This window comes from Perognathus longimembris, chromosome 28, assembly GCF_023159225.1.
Source record: "Perognathus longimembris pacificus isolate PPM17 chromosome 28, ASM2315922v1, whole genome shotgun sequence".
Taxonomy (NCBI): domain Eukaryota; kingdom Metazoa; phylum Chordata; class Mammalia; order Rodentia; family Heteromyidae; genus Perognathus; species Perognathus longimembris.
The window spans coordinates 107,937,410-107,945,139 of NC_063188.1; positions in this window are offsets into that span (position 1 = coordinate 107,937,410).

A 7,730-nucleotide genomic window follows, 5' to 3' on the forward strand; every position below is an offset into this window, starting at 1 on the left:
CTTCTGATGCCTACTTGTGTTGGGAACATAAGCACACATCACCATGCCTGGCTTATTTGTTGAGATGGAGGTCTCACTCACTTTGTAAACAAGTTGGCCTTAAATCTTGATCCTCTTGATCTCTGCCTCCAGAGTACATGCGATTATAAACATGAGCCACTGTTTCAGTCTTTCAACAAGTCTTTATACAACTTTAAAAATAAGTTATCACTGTTAAGCTAAATTGAGTGACAAATGAACTGAACTGAAAATGGATTAATTTATGGCATGGAAATTATATCTCTATGATGATGTTAAAATGGATAAAATTGATAATGATGTGTTAGATGGTATGAATTCTACTTTCAGAAATTTGTCTATGATATCATTCTAAATTATACCTGAAATGATCATTCACTTCACTTATTTTTTTGTAATTCCTATGCCATTCTTTTGATCATTCCTTAAGTAAACAGAACAGACACCGTTTCTCCTACTTGTATACATTTCATTGCTAGTGGAGTTGCCAACAATGTGGTCAAAGAGAGACACAGATATGAAAACATGCTGGATGCATGCAAGATTGCCTTGATGGCTCTAAGATGTAAACACTATCAACAAAGAGTCTTATGTTTTCTGATTTTGAATTCAGGACTTTTAAATGAAAGGGTTAGGCAATCAAATCAAAGTTGATTAGGTATTTCAAAAAATCAGACTATCAAGTAGTTTAAGCATATTTTTTTCATTAACTTAATGATTCAGATTGTGTCATATACTCCAGCCAAATAGATCCTTTCTTGGCCTTCTGCTTTATCTGAGTAATCTGTTTGGAGACACTCTTTGCTCCACCATTCAATTTGTAAGTGCCCCAATTATCATCTGGCCACTAACTTTCCACTGATGACAATAGGGGGTGGGGGGTTGCTCTGAACAATAGGAGTAAACTTAATGACAGCATCTTCTCATAACCTTGGGGCTCAGTTTGTCCCATTGCTTTTTAATTTTTAAATGACAAGCATTCACTGTACAGAAAGCTATCAGGATCTAGGGTTCCACCATCAGTAGATTTGATCCGCTGTGGATCAAAAACATTCGAAAAAATTTGCATCTGTAGGGAATATACATAGACTTTTTCTTATTATTCAGTTAACAATATAGTATAACTATTTGTATATCATTTACATTGTAATAGTATTATAAGTGTCTAGAGAAGCAAATGAAATTGAAATACATATCATTTTATATACAGGGTGTGAGCATCCACAGGTATTTGTTATTTTGGGGCATCTTGGAACCATTTCCTCATGGATGCCAAGACACAATTATAGATTTATTCATCATCACGCTAAGAACATCTAGAAAACTGCAGTCTTTTACACAAATTCGTATTTGATGCACACAAACTTAATGCAGCTCAAATGTCACTTATATGAGCAATGTGCCCAATTTGGGAATTCATAACATAGGAATGTGCAATTCATGAAAAATATCTGTAGACTTCAAAGAACTAGATAGAGCTGCGCACTGGGGACTTATGCCTTTAATCCTAGCTGCTCAGGACATTGAGATGTAAGGATCATGATCAACTGCAACCAGAGGAGGCAGAATAGTCCATGAGAGTTTTATCTCCAATTACCTACCCTCCAAAAAAGCCAGAACTAGAGTTGTGGCTCCTGTGGTAGAACACCAGCCTTGAGCAAAAAAGCTAAGCGACAGTGGGCCTAGGCCCTGTGTTCAAGCTCCAGGACTGCTCCCTTCCCTCCAAAATGCCTAGGTAGAAATAACAGCAATAAAATTAAAGATTTACTTTACAGGAAAGAAGACTTAAACTCTTTCAATAAGAGAAAGTTTGCACAGGAGATACAGAGCTTCAGCCAATTCCCATCTGCACTCCAAAAGTAAAAGGGCAAGTACATAGTAAAGTATGCTGTTCCTGATTAAGTGTATGTGCGTTCCTCACCAGACATGATTCAAGAAATTGATTGGAAGTCAGTGGATTTTGACATGGGACATATACAGATGTAAACCATGGATTTATGAGATAACGAGAGTCTTTATCTCACAGTAATTCTATATGGAAGCAGTGTATGGACAATTCTTCATGTATACCCAATGCCTGGGAAATGTGAACTCTTCCTCTCTGCCTTCCTCCATACTCAACCCCTTCACTTCACACCTTTAATCCTGGCAATGTGGCCATAGCATGTGAACATGGCATGACATGTCAATTTGCCACGTACTTTCCATAGAAAACATGTTTCGTTTGTTACATATTTCACTCTTTTTATTAGTGTATATGAAGTTGTGCAAAAGGGTTTTATTGTGATATTTCCATCTATACAGCTAATGTATTTTGACCAAATGCACTTCTGTTACTCTATTTTACCCCTCCTCCCTTTTAAAATACTTTGAAGAGATTTCATTATTCTATTTTCATACATATATATGAAGTACTTGGACTAATTCTTCTTTTTTTCTTTTTTTGATGGTCATAGGCCTTGAACTTGGGGCCTGGACAGGGTCCCTATACTCTTTTGCTCAAGGCTAGCACTCTACCACTTCCAGTTTTCTGGTGGGTGGTTAATTGGAGATAAGAGTCTCATGGACTTTTCTGTCTGGACTGGTTTTGAACCCTGACCCTCAAATCTCAGCCTCCTGAGTAGCTAGAATTACAGAGGTCAGCCAACAGCACCCGGCAACTCTTTTGGATAAGCAGATGCCTATATCATTATTGCTCAGCTCCGTACATTTGTAAGAAGTCAAATCAAACAAACATCCTCCCAATGATGCCGGAGGCACAGAAAATGAGACCTCACAGAGACCTAAAGATAAGGAGACAGGAGGAAGAGATTGATGGATGCTTATGCAGACTTCTTACATGCTATGAGCTCTTCCAGCAGTAGGGAACAAACAGGAAGCCAATCAGTGCTGGGTTTTGTGTGGTTTTTTTTTCACTTGAATCTTATGATCATTGGGAAGGGAATGTTAGCGATTGAATAGTTCTCTGCTCCACCAACCCCCAACAGCTTATAGCATTAGCATTTGCCAATCCCATGCCATTGCCATGTGAAGCCATTTCTATTTATGCAGAGAGAAAAAAAAATACCTTGTTCTTAGTTCTGTGATCTACAACCATCTTATTTCAAGCTTGTTCTCATTCCTATAGCTTTAAAGAAGGGAGTGGGTGGAAGTCCTTTGGTATGTCTCTAATCTGTGTCATGCCAAGAACCAGTGAACTGTGAAAAATACCCGTGGAATTTCCAATAAATCATAGAAGAGGTAAATGAAGGCCATGCAGCTATGGATATAGGAAACTCTGTCTGCTTTTACTTCTCAGAAAGTCTCATCAGGCTTGGGTTCCCCACACGAGTTAAGGTTGAGCCGGTTCCATTTATCCTGGATATCTCTGGATTCAGTTTTGACACTTGAACATCTTTTGCATCAATACTGAGTGAAATACAAAGAAATGCAAAGGAAGGAAACGGTATCTTCCTTGATCTGAATGGCTCTTTCTGGCTTGAGCCTACAATATACTTCTGCACATTGCTGACCTATGACAAATCAATTCCAAAATACCTTTCTCAGAACAAATGCTCAAAAGGGTGAAAGTCTCCCAAGGGGGACTGAATTCCAGCTTGATGGCCCCAGTGCAACAACGACATCATACTCAGTAGTGGGCAAGTGGGCGAATCCATCATTCTTTCTTTGAAAATGGAACAACTGAAATTCATTCCTTCGTTAACCATATTCTTGCCTTCTTCAAAAGTGCTTTGAGAGTTTTCATTTTGCTCAATGAATTCTTAGTTCTGGATCTCATTTAATTGTTAGAAAGAGAAAGAACCAGACTATGCTTTATAAATCTATCATTTTCCTAAAGGCTGCCTTCACAAATTACTATCAATGGAGTGACTACAAATAACTGAAGTATATTCTCCCCACAAGTTCGGGAAGCTCAAAGTCCAAAATGAAGGTGTTAGTGGAGTTTGTTCCTCCTGATACTCTGAGGGATATTATAGTAGACATATTTCTTAGCAACTTGCTTGTACCATCTTACCATACTGCTTGCTGGCAGTGCTTTCTGGCTTAAATCTGCATCCCTTTCCGCTGTGTTCTTCGCATAGTGTGAGTGCATGTGTGCATCTCTCTCTGTCTGTCTGTCTGTCTCTCTCTCTGTGTTCAAATTGCCTTCTCTTTTCTCAAATAGACACCTGTCATTGTATTTGGAGCTCATTTCAATTAAGATGAGATTAGACTTGAGCCAGGATCTTACTTCGGCATGAGACCACACAGAAACCAAGGGTCAAGAGTTGGACATACTTTTAGGGGGCTAGAATTCAGCCCAAAGCAAGAAGTAAACAAAACTCTGCTCTGGGTTTTGTGTTCTCTTTCTCACACATTCTTCCCTTTCTTCCTTTTGATATTGACTAAAGGCACAACTCAAGCATTACACCGTACAATAATCAAGTTGTCAATGTTTACTGAAAAGTCATGAAAGCATACTTGGGAGGTGATGGGAATTTTCTGTTTTGATTGGCTGTGGTTATGGTTTCATGGGTATATACAGATATCAAAACTATACAGTCTATACAGTTGATTGTATATAAACTCTTCCACAATGAAATTGATGAGAACACACACACACAAACACACAAGTACACACACACACAAATCACACTCTAGGCTCAGCACTAGTTGTTTCTGTCCCTTCCTCTTTCCATACCTCACTCCACTCATAACCAAAAAATATGTTGAACAAAACAGATCCTCTCCTTTCCTCTCTCCCTTCCTCTCCTCTCGTGTCCTTTTCTCTCCTGTCCTCTCCTTTCCCCTCCTCTCCCTTCCTCTCTCCTTCCTTTCTATTCCCTCTCCCTTTCTCCTCTCCCCTCTTCTCTCTCCCCTCTTTCCTTTCTCTTTACATTCAATTCCATTCCCTTCCTTTTCTATCCACCCTCCCTCCTTCCCTATGCTCTTTCTACCTCCCCCCCCCTTTCTGTGTTGTGCATGCTAATTTTACAGTGCTGGACTCCACTCCACTTGTCACTATTTTTGTTTATTTTTTCCTGCATATCTTGATATCACCTAGACAGATATGAAAAAAAAATCACATTGGCTACCTTCCAGGTTCATGGTTCCAGTTCTGGGCAATCCAAAATATTGAATCTGTTGGTAGGCAAATGTAACAGAGGGCAAAAACTTTCTTTCATTCAAAGACTACGTTTTCCTCCACAAACTTTCATCAATTGTAGTTTAAATGCCACAGCAGCTATATTCATTCAGAGAAATTATGGAGTAGCAATCAAAAGAAACATCCATCGCTCAGCTACAAATATCCCTAGGTTACTTGCAAACACGATGTCATTTAGGCACGGGCAGTCTAGCCCTTTATTGTAATTAGTGCTCTTGTCTATAAAAGTTCTCCACACATTTCTTACATATTTCAGGGCACAAAGCTTTAAATACTGTCCCTTTTTCATGTTTCAATCACTTGGAGGCAGAACCCTTGACTTGCATGGGTGAGTGAAGTGCTATGAACTGCCTAGTCACTAAACCTGGGAATGGTATTGGGAGGATCATAATCAGAGAGACACAGGCAGGATGAAACAGAAATTATTGATGCTGACTAAGAAGGGGCAGCCAATCAGATATATGTCTGAAATATCATATGACACTCAATCAGAAAGTTCAGTGTGATTTGGACTATTTAAGCAATGGGATTATATAACAAACAAAGGCAAATAGGAGGCCCTAACCTGGGATATTGGACCTCAGGACTGAAAAGAAATAAGCAACTGAAAGTAATCCAGAGAAGATCATCAACAATGATGGTTTTCAAGCAAAATATGAACTTTGTAGTGTAGCCAAACCACAGAGTCAGACCCAAGGGGCATGATAAAAATCTATAAATAGCTTGGGGGTCTGAACACCAAGGGGAAAGAGGAATTTTGGCTCAAGATATAAAAAGTTTTAAAGGATAAAATTAAAGCCAATGAAATTTAGGTTAAACATGAGAATATACCCTTTGATAGTAACATGCATGTGTTTGTGGAACAGTATCTCAAGGCAATAGAAGAAAATACTAGTAAGTTGTCTAGAATCTGAGATTTGAGGATACCTTGATTTCAGACCAAAGGTTTTTAGAACATTCACTGGAATTTTCTTGTGCCATGACCAGATGGAAGAGATAGCTTCAAGTTTTTTAAATTGTGAATTACTATGATAATCAAATGGCAATGGATAGTGTACAGACTGTTCTCCTTAATAAAATATATCTTAAGGCTTTAATTAAGAGTCTGAGAAAAAGCACTCATAAACAGCATACCTCTTTTTAATGGCAAATGTCCTAATAATTAAGCAAAGTCTTACAGACTTGGTTTATATAGTATATATATTTAAGAACATTCATTTCTAGACTACTAGGTTATATTGCTTCTGAAGCTAGTTGATTTACTGAAAGAATGATTTTGGTAATCAATGTAACCCAATCACCTGTTTTTGAAATGGATGAATGAAACACATAGATGTTCCATAATTGCATTTGGCATAAATTGGCAGTCAATTATCAAGGGTAGTATGAATTGAGTATGTAAGCAAAATAGATTATATAGAAAGTGGTGCTGTGGCTCAAAGTGGTAGACCATTAGCCTTGAGCAAAAGAGCTCACAGACATTGTCCAGGCCTTGATTTCTAGCCCCATGACCACCAGCAACAAAAAGATTATATAGCGAATAAGAATAAAATAGGATTCCTTAGCTACGAATAAGTAATTTTGCCAAAAGTGATGCCTACAATATAAGCTGCATAGCATAGAGGTTGAACTCAAAATACGTGTCTAAATATTAAAAAAAAAATCCAAGTAAGTTCTTACAAAATCTTTCTTTACAGAAGAGTTACCATATTTCTATCTGTATTTTCAAAGTACATGCCATTCACTGACTTTTTCAAAAAAGTGTTATGAGCTTAATGAACAAAACCATTTGCCAGAGAAGATATTTTGATTAAAGATGGGCCACATATATGATGTTCCCATAAAATGATAATGGAGCTGAGAAACTATAACCTAGTGAGGACCCAGCTGTTGCAATGTCATAGTGCAATCCATTACTTGTTTGTTTTCGGTGCCGTGGGTAAAAAGAATCTTTGGTATTAGGAATATCCCAGTACTTGGAAGGCAGAGGCAGGAAGATCAGAATTTTTAGTCCAGCCATATAGAGCAACACCTTGTCTCAAGTGTTAAAAATAATAACTATAGCACTCATAATTATGTTCAGTATATAAAGCCTGATAATTATAACAAAAATGACCATGTTACAGGTTTATGTATTTATTATGGCACGATGCAATCATGATTTGGCTGCAATTTCAACCCTATGTTTATGATATGAGCATAGGGAAATAGAACTTAGATGAATTATAATGACATTCGTTCAACCACCTTCAGTTATAAGTGATCCTGTGAAATGTGACTCTGTTAACCATCTACCCTGAATGCTAAAATGCAATGAGGCAGAACCATGCAATAGGCATAATCCTCCGATGGTATCCAGAGTGGGGGCCCAAACACTCTTAAGTCTGTTTTCAAGTATTGTGTACTAGAGAAAGGCTGTACTAGATATACCCAATGTGATTTCCATGACTTCTTTGAGGAGGGAAGAGAGCCAGCAGAAGCATCCATCCCCAAAGGGAACTGGGCTTGTGGAGTCAAATAGGTCAACCAGCCATCTTAAATGCTCTGCCCCTCAGGAGTGCACCTG